Source organism: Solanum dulcamara, chromosome 5 (genome assembly GCF_947179165.1).
Source record: "Solanum dulcamara chromosome 5, daSolDulc1.2, whole genome shotgun sequence".
NCBI classification, from domain to species: domain Eukaryota; kingdom Viridiplantae; phylum Streptophyta; class Magnoliopsida; order Solanales; family Solanaceae; genus Solanum; species Solanum dulcamara.
In genome coordinates, this window is record NC_077241.1 from 79,429,616 (window position 1) to 79,444,207 (window position 14,592).

Genomic DNA, 14,592 nt, shown 5'->3' on the forward strand with positions numbered 1-14,592 from the left:
AAGGTAAGGTAAGAACTACTAAATGGGCCAGCTATATTCTGGGCTGCAGATAAAAGTGGGCCATGTAGAAATTGACGTGGGCCAATTATTTGATGACAAGTATTATGAGCTGTTTCTTAAAAAAAAATATTAGAGAGAGAAATGGGTAATCCAACTTTCACAAACAATCTGAAAGTTTTTTATTAGGGAGACGATAATGAAGTGGGGAATTGAAATGTTATGAACAAGGTAAAATTATAATTAATCAATTAATTGAGTTATTAAGATCCTCGTGTACTTTCTTTTTTCCTCTTAATGTGTAATTTTGTTTTCTGATATGAAATATTAGAGAAATTTATAAAGAGATCTTATTTTACCTCTTCCACAATAAGAGGTTACTAAAGAAGTTAAAAGGTGCTCAAAAACTACTTAATTTTATTTATTGTGTTTTAGTTGTTATACCTTTTTATTGTTAGAGAGTAAGTGGAAGAGCAAGTGACTGTCTACTTTAGTTACTATTTTATTTTTGTATGAGGCCCACTTAAAGTGGATAAGTTGTCCACAATTTTCTTCTCCCTCTAGTTATAAATTGTAATTTTTTGGCGATGAAAACATATATATATACAGAAGAACACAAAATTCTCTCAATTTCTTCCTTTTTTTTAATATCTCTTTTTGTTATTAAATTGTTAAGTTAATTTATTTTATAACACGTTATCAACACGAACCTCCATCACTTTGAGCTATTTTAAAAAGGTAACAAAACGGTAAAAATTTTATTTTCTTAAAATGTCGAATATCTCTAAACTTGAATTTTTTGCTCTTGATATATTTGAAAAAGGTTATTCATCATGGGCACTAGATACCGAAATAAACCTAGAATCGATGGGTCTGGCAGACACCATCAAAGATGACAATACGACATCTAGTCAAGACCGTGTCAAAATCATGATATTTCTCCGCCACCGTCTTAATGAGGGGCTAAAATTACAATACCTCACATTAAAAGACTCTCTTAAACTGTGGAAGAATCTAAAAAAAAAGATATGACCACATGAAGTTGGTCATCCTTCTACAGGAACGTCATGATTGGCTCAATCTGATATTAATGAATTTTAAAAATATAACTGAATATAATTCTATCTTGTTTAGAATTATAGCTCAGTTAAATTTATGCGGAGAAGAAATTATTGAGCAAGTCAAACTTGAAAAAACATACTCCACATTTCCACCCGTGAATTTACTCTTGCAGCAGCAATATCGCGAAAAAAGATTTAAACAATATTCTAAATTACTTTCTCACCTTCTTATTGCTGAACACCATAATGAACTTTTAATGAAAAATCATGAAGTCGGCCCGTTGGTTCTTTGCCACTCCCTGAAGTGAATCAGGCAAACTATAACCAACTAGAAAGAGGTCATGACCCCAGTCGTGATCGTGGTCGTGGTCGAAGAAGAAATTATAATCATAATGTTCGGCTGGCACCGAGAAGTGATCAGCAGTATAAAAAAAAGCGTAAAAAGCAAGAACTTATACCAAAAAAATCAGAAAGTATATATCATAGATGTGGAGGTATATCAAGCATCCTTGAAGAGGGCTGAAAATAATCGAGAGACAAACTTTATCTCTAAGATAATATTGAGCTTATATATCTGGATGTAGCTGATTTCTTCAATTTCCTAGAAGAAAATATGAATATTGATAACCCTAATAATATTTAAATAAGTTTCTTTTCATTTTTTTTGTACTAAAAATAATATGTTTGTATTTTTCTAATTCATGTAAATAAATAAAAATTTTATAATGAGCTATGTTTTAATTATAATGTTTATTTTTTTTCTTTTTGAAGAAAAAATATGGATATGCCTCAAATTTTGTTTGGATCAATGATCAATCACGGGGATATTTATGTAATAGATAGTGGAATGACTCATGCCATTTTTAAAGACGAGAAATATTTTTTCAACTTGCTTAAAAGAAAAGCAAATGTTACTACAATTTCTGATAATTCAGAAATGATTGAAGGCTCCGGAAGAGCTACTAGATTCCTGCCTAAGGGGACAAAAATTGCTATAGAAGATGCACTATTCTCTTCTAAATTCCCAAGAAACTTGTTAAGTTTCAAAAATATCCGCAGAAATTAATATCATCTTGAGACACTAAATGAAATGAATATTGAATACCTTGGTATAACCAAGAGTGTCTCGGGCTAGAAATATATTTTAGAAAAATTACCAACTTTGTCGCCTGGCCTATATTATGCAACAATTAGTGTCATTGAAGCAGATTTGATCGTAAACTAGAAGTTTACTAATCTAAATACATTTTTGCTATGGCATGATCGAATAGGTTATTCTAGATCAATAATGATGAGAAGAATTCTTGAAAATTTAACTGGACATCCGTTAAGAACCTGAAGATTCTTACGAATGATGAATTTTCATGTGCTGCTTGTTATCAAGGAAAATTAATTGCCTAACCATCAACCCTGAAGGTTGACATCAAATCTCTTGGCTTTTTAGAGCGTATACATGGAGATATATGTGGACCTATTTATCCACCTAGTAGATTATTCAAATATTTTATGGTCCTAATAGATGCATCATAAAGATGGTCTCATGTGTGCCTTTTATAATCTAGCAATCTGGCATTTGCGAAGTTGTTAGCACAAATAATAAGATGAAGGGCGCAATTCCTACATTATCCAATTAAGGCTATTCGCCGTGATAATGCTGGAGAATTTACATCCCAAGTTTTTGATGATTATTGCTTATCAATTGGGATAAAAATTGAACATCATGTTGCTCATGTTGATACTCAAAATGGTCTTGCAGAGTCATTTATTAAGCACTTATAATTGATAACAAGACCCCTACTAATGAAAATAAAATTGTTGATCATGATATCTTACATGCAACAGCACTTGTATGTCTCAGACCGATAAATTATAATAAATACTCTCCGTCACAATTAGTATTTGTTCATGAGCCAAATACCCATCTACAAATTTTTGGTTGTGCGGTATACGTGCCTGTAGCACCACTACAACGTACAAAGATGGGCCCTCAACGAAGGTTAGGCATATATGTTGGGTTTGACTCACCCTCCATAATTCACTACCTTGAACCGTTGACAGGAGACTTATTTATTGCTCGATTTACACATTGTCGGTTTGATAAAACAACTTTTTCGCTATTAGGGAGAGAGAAAAAAGAACCTGAAAGAGAAATTGCGTGGAAAATTTCATCACTATCTCATTTTGATCCACGTACCCTTGTATTTGAGCAGGAGGTCCAGAAGATCATCCACTTACAGAAAATAACATATCAAATGTCAGATGCATTTACTGATTTGCAATGGATAACTAAGTCACATATCCCTGCAGTGAATGTGCATGTCTGGATTGATGTCTCAAAATGACCATCTACTAGTATCATAGCTTCTAAATCCCAAACATGCCTGAAGCGTGGTAGACCATTGGGTTCAAATGATGAAAATCCTAGAAAGATAAGCGTGAGGAATAACAAAAATGATACTGCAAAAGAACCTCCCGAAGATGGTCAAGATTTGAGTAATTCTGATATTTCTGAAGATATCAGTGAACCCGAGACTCAAGTGAATGAAGAACTTTCAAAAATTCTACCGGTGATGAGATAAATTTAGATCGATCAAAAATTATGGTGAATAATGTTTTTACATGAAAATCCCAGAATGATAAAAATTGGCTGAAGCATGTACTAAGTCTTGAGAAATATACTCAATCAAATTACAAAGATCATTATATGATCTGAAACAATCAGGACGTATGTGGTATAATCGCCTTAGTGAATACTTGATAAATGAAAGGTTATATAAATGATGTCATTTTTTCATGTGTTTTTATTAAGAAATCTGAATTAGATTTTGTTATACTCGTCATTTCTGTAGATGACATAAATCTATTGGAACCCCTGAAGAGGTCTGAAAGGCGATTGAATATCTAAAGAAAGAATTTGAGATGAAAGATCTTGTAAAGACAAAACTTTGTCTGGGTCTGCAAGTTGAATATTTAGCAGAAGGGGTTTTTGTCCACTAATTTGCCTACACTGAGAAAATCATAAAACGATTTTACATGGACAAAGCACATCCATTAAGTACTCCAGTGGTTGTTCGATCACTTGAAGTGGACAAAGATCCATTTCGACTTCTAGAAGAGAATGAAGAACTTTTTAAAACTAAAATACCATATCTCAGTTCTATTGGTGCACTTGTATATCTTGATAACGCAACCATGCATGATATAACATTTTCTATTAATTTGTTGGCAAGTTATAGTTCATCCCCAACGCGGAGACATTGGAACGATATCAAGAATATATTGTGATACCTAAAGGGTACCATTGATATGGGCTTGTTTTATACCAACAAAAGTTGTGCAGACCTTATTGGTTATGGAGATGCAGGTTATTTATCAGACCCACATAAAGCTCGATCGCAAACAGGCTATCTATTTACACATGAAAGAACTACTATATCATGGCGATCTACAAAGTAGTCTATTATTGCTACTTCTTCAAATCATGCTGAAATAATAGCAATTCATGAAGCAAGTAGAGAATGTGTGTGGTTGAGATCGATGATACAGTTCATCAAAGAAAGATGCGGTCTGGAAAATGATGTCAAAGTACCAACAGTTATATTCGAAGACAATGTCGCGTGTATAGCTCAATTGAAAGGTGGCTTCATAAAAGGACACAAAACGAAATATATTTCACCAAAATTATTCTTCACACATGATCTTCAGAAGAATTGTTATATTGATGTACAACAAGTTCGTTCAAGTTATAATCTTGCAGATTTATTTACAAATGCATTACCAACATCAACTTTTAAGAAGCTAAGATATAAGGTTGGAATGTGTCGTCTCCAAAATATTAAATGAAGTTTTCATCAGGGGGAGTAAAATACGCGCTGCACTCTTTTTTCCTTAATCAAGGTTTTGTCCCACTGAGTTTTCCTGATAAGGTTTTTAATCAGGCAGCACTCAAGGCGTATTACCAAATGCGTGTACTCTTTTTCCTTCACTAGCCTTTTTCCTGCTAGATATTTTCCTAGTAAAGTTTTAACGAGGCACAATATTTATGGATATTTACGATAACTATGTATATTATTTCTTGCAAAGTTTTTAATGAGGCACATTTAATGTGGATATCCAAAAAGGAGTGTTAGAAAACAAGTGGAAGGGCGAGTGGTTGTCCACTTTAGTGCTACTTTATTTTTGTGGGGGGGCCACTTAAAGTGAGCAAGTTGCCCACAATTTTCTTCTCCCTCTAGCTATAAATTGACATTTTCTGGAATTGAAAACATACATATACAGAAGAACATGAAATTCTCTCAATTTCTTCCTTTCTTTTACTATCTCTCTTTGTTATTAACTTGCTAAGTTAGTTTATTTTATAACACTTATATTATTTTGTTATTGTTATTTTTTATTAGTTATGTTTTTAGTTATTGTCAATTTTGCTTTATCCATAACTATTTTGTTTAGCTACATTTGAGTCGAGGATCCTCCGCAAAATAAACTCTCTACCTCCACAGGATAAGAATAGAATATATGTATACTTTATTCTTCCTATACCTCACTTGTAAAATTTCACCATGTAATTATAAAAAAAAAAAGATACATTTTTATATTTGAAATAATTTAATTTTAAATTTCTCAATTCATCTTTAATGACACGACTTGATAGCCACTGAAATATTATGCTCGGTTTAATATCACAAATTCAACGTCGATTTGTATTAAACTGTGTCATATATTTGTCATGAATGGTAAAAATTGAGTTCAAATCACATGTTGGGTACTAGCCGTCAAAAGAAAAATGAAAATTTTGAAGAGTAAAAACAAATCCAAAATTTAAATTTTAAGATTCGAGTTTTAGAATTTTATCACAATTTCTTTCATTTATTGGGTTCGAGAATAAGAAATAATTAATTTAAGTCAAATAACTGTGATATCTTATGATTAGAAGAATAAAAAGAATAACTTTCCGTAAGAAGAGAGCAATCTCTGTCATGCGTTGATTATTATTTGAATGCTATCATGATCCATGATTAATTTGTCAAAAGTACACTTTTGGCCCCCTTTTTATTTAGTTTTTTTAAAGAAAAATATGTAAATTTTAGCTAAACAACTTAAGATAATCTTTTGCGATTTCAAATTAAGAGTCCGTTTGGATGAGCTTAAAAAAATAACTTTTATGTATGAAGTACTTTTAGAATATTTAAGTGCTGAAATTATTTTTATAAATAAGCAGTTGAGTATTCGGATAAAAGTGTTTATGCTGAAAATAAATTGTTGATGTGTTTGACAAATGTGAATTTTAGGGCTAAAGATGGTACTTTAGAAATTAAAATAAAATATAAGGGATATAAAAGTAATTTCCATGGTCAAAGAAAATGACTTTAAGCCCTCCAAAAAAAGTTAGGATTTCTAACTTTTCATTTTTGGGTGACTTTAAAAACTTTATGACTTAAATTTAACATTTTAAGTTGATAATCAAATACCACAATAAGCTAAAAAGGACTTCCAAACGGGCTCTAAGAGTCTGTTTGACATTGTTGTTGAGAGTCTAAAAGCATTTATTTTGAGGGTAAAATAATACTTTTTGAAAAATCAACGTATTTGGCTAATCAATAAAACTATTTTTAAATGAAAGAAGAAACAGTTTTTCTATTGTTGGGAAGAAGTTAAAATTTTCCGCTTCTTCAAAAAAAAAGTACTAGAAATTATTTTTTTCAAGACCAAAATATATCTGCTAAATATATATATATATATATATATGTTTATTTTTATGGTGAGTTTTTCTTATGTAGTGATTTAATTTGTGGAATGATTTTAAATTTACTTTGCTTGATATTTTTAATTATATTTAAATCATCATATTAATATCATATCAATATTTTATTTTTTATTTATTTATCTATGTATAATATTACTTGAAAATTTGAATTATGTACATTAATTGAATAAAAAAATTATGATAAATATTTAAAATAATTTCGCTCAATGAAATAATTTTAATATTAAAAATGCATTAATACTTGTCCTTTTCTGTAATTTAACTCTTAAAAACACTTTTAAAAAAAAATAGCCAAATATAATCTATTTATCACAAACACCTTTCAAATGAATTAGCATACACAAATTATTTTTTAAAAAAACACACTTTTCTTAAAAACTATTTAAAAAAATTACTTCTAAAAATAAATAATTTTTAACAATAATGTCAAACAGACTCTAAGCACTAAGCACTAGACGAGTCAACCATCATATAAGTTGTTAATATTTTTTGAATTGAATGGAAGATTTACATGATTATGTTAATTTCATATTACTCTATTGAAACATGAGTTGGCCGATAGTTTAGTCAGTGTGTTGAATTTGGCCGATAATTGACGTGAGACCCATATACAAAATACGTAATCTAAATTATTAATTATAATAATTGATAAAGCACAATATATATGAAATACATTTATTTTTGCCTCATAGCATGCATGTCAATCTCTCTCTATATATAAAAGGTGAAATAACGTCTCTCAATGGTCATCGTTTCTATTTATTTTCTTTTTTTCTCAATTTTTTTAAATTTTTTCATTTATTTCTTAACATAATAATCTGCGAAATACATCTAATACATCTATTAACCTATAATTAAAGAGGATAATGAAAAGTTTTAACATAAAAAATATCTTTATTGTTGCAAAAGAAAATAAACAGTTGTCAAAAATTTGTTGCAATCAATCTATTTAAAAAGTATAAAAAACAGGTAGGAGAGCACATAATCTAAAGGTCAATTAACAAAATTGAAGAATCATTGCAAGAAAAGCTTTACTACCTCAAGTAAATCATTTTTTTGATTTGTTTGTACAAATAAAATTAAGCAGGAGAGCACATAATCTAAAGGTAAATTGACAAAATTGAAAAATCATTGCAAGAGAAGATTTACTGTTTCAGGTAAATTGAATTTTTGAAAAGCTTTACTACCTCAGTTAAATCGAATTTTTGATTTGTTTGTACAAATGAATTATGCAAGAGAGTACATTATCTAAGGGTAAATTGATAAAATGAAAAAATCATTGCAAGAGAAGATTTAATACTTCATGTAAATTAAATTTTTGATTTATTTGTATAAATAAAAATTATGCAGGAAATTAAATTGAGAACTAATAGCAAGAGAAGCTTTACTACCTCAGGTAAATCAAAAATTTAATTTGTAAATGAATTCATTAGAATATACCTATGTAGATTTGACCACTTTATACCAACAAAAATTATAACAGACGTATTTAATAAAATAAGAATAAAATTTTGTTTAAGAATTCAATATACCGAAGATCGAAAGACATCAAAATGTCCTCTAACATTCAATTTGTGAATCATGAAAATGATACTTACCATAAAGCATTAGTTTTCTCATTCTAATCTTTTTGATTTACAAATGCTAAGGACTATAGAGTAATGAAATGATATGAAAAGTTATAAAAAGATAAACTTATGATTATTTTTTTAAAAAGTAAAGAATAAATTTAGTGTGATAGTTAGAGAAGAATAAGAAGACAAGGCAACAAATTGCAAGATAAAAGGAAGAAGATAGTGAATTGAGTAAAAAGGAAAAGGAAGGAGAAGAAGAAAAAGAAAAGAATGTTTTTTAAAATACTACAATAAAGGAAAAACACAAAAAAGAGAAAAAGAATGAAACGTTACTTTTTGTTTTACTTTTCTTTAAGCCACTTCTCTCTTTTCCCATCTTTTTTATTTAACATTTGAAATAGAAAAAAGTTATAAAAATAAATAAATAAAACTATATATTAAAAATGTAATTATAATATAAAGGTGAGTATAACTATGTAAAAAAATAATAAGATAATATTTTATAAATTCTTTTGAATTTTTTTAAGAGAGAACATAAAAGAAATACTTTAAAAGTCAAAAATAAGAGAAAAGATAATTATGATTGGTCAAAGAGATTTTTTTTGACAAATTTTATAGATGAAAAGAAAAAAATTAATAAAAGAATAGAAATTTCATAAATAATAATAAATTCTGATAATATGAAAGAGAGATGAACTATTTTTTAAATTTAATTTAGGGAATTTTACCATATTTTGAAAGACTAATTAAGTTATGTATAATCATCAAAAAATTAAGAATTCAAATATAAAAAAACATGAGAGACAGAGAGATAAAGATTAAAAAGGAGACTCATCAAGGTGTAGCTAATACAATCGTCGTTAGAAAATATCGAAGAGATAAAGAACACAATAATTATGCTCCTAAGAAAAAAATCAAAAGATCATTTAGATGTAGAAAAATATTATATAAAAATAACAATTAAAAGATAGTAGGTTCATTATTTTTGGGAAATGCATATGTATTAAATTGGTGTGAACTAACATTTTTTAACTTTAATTTTTGATATAAGCATTTATATTTGTTATTTAATCAATATATAGAATTCTTATTTATATATGGAAATTCTCTCTCTTATATCTCGATTAAAATTATAAAAATATCATCTTATGATTAATGTCTTCATGATTATTAATAATAACTAAAACTTGAAATTTAATCTATTTGAATTTGAAAACTTAAAAAGATTCTTAAAATATTTTTGATATTCGAATATTAGAAAAAGTTTTATTTCAAATCTTTAATAAGACTTTTTATTCAGCGCAAACAAGTTTCCTAATATTCAAATAAACTTATATAATATTTAAAAATTAATTAGCATTATTGGCTCCTATAGGAGGGTTCCCTTTGCCTGGGGTATGTGACATATTTGGTCCACCTTCATCGTAGTCCACCCTCACATCCACTCCTAAAAGCTTGCGCATATTCATTTGGCTAATCTCCTAACCACAAAAATAGGAAAAATGATTTAATGTATTGGTATACGATAATATGTATCGCCTTATTTCAAAGTAAAAACTTTGAACATGAATTTATATGAATCGAATTTCAAATAAATGTCAAATATCGATGGAAGGTAAAAAGACTATTTGGATATGAATGATACAAAATACAAACCTTTCTTATATAGTGGAAAGCGAAGTAGCAAAAGAAAAATTTCTTTGTCAAGTTTCTGTATTTTTGGTTTTGTATTTGATGGTGTGTTATTTGTACTGAAGCTCGATTATATTTGAATTTATTCGAAAAATCAGATACTAGGATAATCTATTTTATAATATAGACGATTTTATATCCAAAATTTGAATCGACTTTCAGATGAGTACTTATAACTCCATCATGACCCTCGCCCTTAAAAGTTTCATGTATTTATTAAGCATTCACAAAGTGCAAATAATAATCTATAAATATTGATCTACTTGAGAAAGTTACCTCTCTCAGTAGGCTATGTGGCCTTGCCACATCATGTATGCCATTGCTGCAACCTATATAAAACAATACACAATCAATTTGAATTCTCGATTCCAAATTAATAGAGATCGGCTATATGAATTCTCCCTAGTTACATACTTTTTAAATTTAAATTCATCTTAAACTGATATTATACAAAATAAAAACAGGTTAATTTCTTTAATAAAAAAAAGTTGTTAAGTTAATTCACCTGGCCATGAGCAAATGAAGACGAGACATACAACAAAAAGAAGTGTCTTCATATTACCACACACACAATTGCAACTTCTCAAACTAAAAAAATACTTTAAATTGTTGCCAAGATTTGTTTGAATTACTTGAAATTGGTGAAAACCAGGTGCTTCTTATAAATACAATGTATTGTGGATATCATTATTATGCAGAATTCCGATATGTTTGTAATTAAATAAGTTTCCAATCAGATAGGATTGCAATTGGATAAACTTTAATTTTGATCCTATCCTTTACAAGGCTCTTCATTTCTTCAAGTGCAAATTTAGATAAGTGATATTTGTCATATTTAAAATTTAAAGGCGTAGATTATATTAAATTAAGTCCTCTTAACTATAGTTACCGAACAAATTAGGGGGGGTGGGGGGTGGGGGGGACCTCTCCAATTTTGACAAGAAGAATCTCATTTGCCACTAATTTTTGCTCATCACTTTAAATTTTAATTAGACTTTCTGATTATTATTTTTTGATATAATTGATTTGATTTTAATTTTATTTAAAAATTAAATCATAAGTATATATATTCATTTTTAAAATAAAAAAAAATAGTGGATTCATCAGACATTGGGTGAACCCCCTAAAAAATAATTAAAAAAAGAATTAATCCAATTAACAAACGAAAGGAACAGAGAGACGTTAACAAATTTCACAGTTCGCCTGACAATGGGCGAACAATTAGTTTTGGTAGATGTCCTTTTTTGATACATTGCGTAGAAAAAAGGGAAACTTACACAAATATACTATATTAAAAAAATATTTATTATTTATAGCAATAATTTTTTTATTAAATACTTATAATATAATTTTAATACATATTATAGAGAACTCTTTATAAAACATATATAATACAAGTTTTATAAATGGATAATACATTTATCACATACTTTAATAGACTTATAATATATTATGTCAGTTTCTTACTACACAAACATAATATATATTTTAAAACACTTATAATACATTTAAATTGCATGCATAATTTACTTTTAATACAAATGTAGATTTATCATAATATTGCTATTTATTGCTATAAATGATAATAAATAAAAAATATCATTAAAATCAGTAATTAATTTTTTAAAAAATACTCAACTAAGTAATTTTTCCCAGAAAAAATGCCCTTTAGGCTGCCCAGACTCTTGATATGAATGTGGAGTAGCTGAGCATTTTATTTGGGTCAAATCCATCAGTGGCCTCCTAAAATTGACACCATCTTTCACTTATATACCTTAACTAGACTTTGTTCATTCTAGACACCTCATGTCGAATTTCGCTGTGTCATTTTGACATTTTTTGCTTACATGGCAGAGTAAGTGTGATACACTCATTGACCGCGCGTGAAAGACCTGATTTAGTCCATTTTAAAATTTTTTTCCTTCTTCTTCCCCATTTTCATCCACCATTTTTGCTAATTTAAATTCCATCAATGGTGAACGAAGATAGTTACAACAAAATGGTGAAAATTAATAGGAATAGACTCATTTCAAGATTTAAATATTAAATATTAATGAAATTCTTTCTTAAAAGAATTATTTACAGAAAAATGAAAAAAAATTGATTAATTCTAGAGCTATTTAGAACTTGATATTTGATGAAAAAGACAAAAGGATAGGGGTTATTTCAGCAAAACAAGATATTTGGAGAAAACATTAATCAAAAGGGACAGGGGTATTTGGAGAAGAACGCCGGGGGGTGGGGTGCGGGGGTGTGAGCAGATGTATCTGCAAAGGGTTAGGGGTATGTGGAGAAGACAATAAAAGAGGGGGGGCGGGTTGCAACTTTTTAATGGTTTAAATCTTTTTGTTTTTCAAAAATATCACGTGTCACTGATTCATTGGTCACTTTTTATTTTTACTCAAAATTCATTATTTAAGAATTATTTTTGACAAAAATGACAAATGTCGTCGTTTAATTCGTCACTTTACACATCATTCGCGAGTGTAACACACACACATCATATATTTTTGCTGATTGTAAAAAAGTGTCAAAATGACAGCGGAATCCGGCATAAGTTGTCTAGAATGAACAAAGCCTAGTTGAGGTATCTAAGTAAAAGTTGGTGCTAACTTTAGGGGGCCATCGATGGATTCGGCCTTTTATTTGTTAATGTTCCAATATTCCAATGAACGAATGTTGTTTATTAGGGGAGTGCAAAATAGATCATCTGAAGATGAAAAATTACAAATCACTATGATACACTCTCAATATATATATATATATATATATATATATATATTAATTGCAAATCACATAAATAATTATAATAACTGATAAAGCACAATATATAGGAATTTAAATACATTTATTTTTTGCCTCCTAGCATACATGATAATATTTAAATAAACTTAAATAGTATAGTACTATGATATATAAAAATTAATTAGTATTATTGGTTCCTTTAGGAGGGTTCCCTTTGCCTGGGGTATGTGCAGTATTTGCTCCAGCTCCACCATTATAGTCCACCATCACATCCACCTCTAAAAGCTTGCGCATATTCATTTGGCCAATCACCTAACCACAAAGTAAGAGGGCAGGGGATGATTAAGTTATATACACTGATAAATGATTGAGAACTTATAATCGGAGTCCGACAAACTGAAAAAATTGTTATTACTATGGATATCATATTAAACCAAATAAAACTAATAATTAATCGAAAGGAAGAGAGAGCAAAGATAATGAATAATACTTATAATTAATCGAAAGGAAGAGCAAAAAGATATTGCTAACAAGGTTGATCTATTTCCATTACTATAACAATATACGGGCTTATATATATGGATCTATATATTGTTAACACCTTTTTATACGAAGAGATACTATTTGAATACCACTAAATAAGAATACGATGAAGTGATAAGTGTTTTTTTATTTTAATTAAAAGTTTGAATTCGAGCCATCAAGCTGATTCGAAAGCATTTTGTAGCTCCCCTACAATGAAACTTTATGGCACGAATCCAAATTATTAAGTCCAAAAACAGATATCGAGTATCCAGTAAAAACTAAAGTGCAAATAATCCATAAAAAATGATTTACTTGAGAAAGTACCTCTCTCTGCAGGCTTTGTGGCATTGCCACATCTTGTACGCCATTGCTGCAACCTATAGAAAACCAAAAAAAATAAAAAAAATTGATAACTATTAACGAAAGAACTATTTGAGTATATAATGAAGTTAGAACAATAGCCACTCTGTTTTTATTTTATACAAGCTGAGTCAGCTATATAAATTCTATCTCATCACATATTTTTCTGTTTAAATTCATCTTAGGTCAACATTATAAAAAATAATAATCGTAAAATTATTCACCTGGCCATGAAAAAATGAAGAGGAGATATATAACAAAAAGAAGAGTCTTCATATTATCACACACTTGCAACTTCTCAAACTAAAAAAAAAAAAACTTTAAATTGTTGCCAATGCAAGATTTGTTTGAGTTAATTGAAATTGATGAAAACTAGCTACTTAAATAGTTGCTATTTTTTTTGGTACTAGTTCACAAGTTTTACGTAAATTATTGTACTAGCTAGTGCGCCTGTCTGTGTACAAACTTCACTCGATGACTCTTTTGAACTTATTCACAAATGCATTTCAATTCATTTCTCACCTTAAAATAAAAGTCAACTATCCATGCATATTTATATATGTGTCCTAATTTATTGCGTCAATGTACTACGTATCATTGATGATAACATTTTTTAAAAAATATGATTTAAGTGATAAGGTCTACATACATCATATTCAATATTCTCTAGATTTTATTTATAAAATTACACTAACTATGTTATTGATAATTTTAGTTTGACGTATGTTTCAGACCCGTCCATTTTCTAATTTAACAAAGTACACATGTAAATCACATTTTTTTTTTCACGTGTGCCTTTTGTATATTTTTGGAATATTCACAAAAGTTGCACATTAATGTAATTTTTCAGCTAAAATTGCACCCTTTTTTGGGG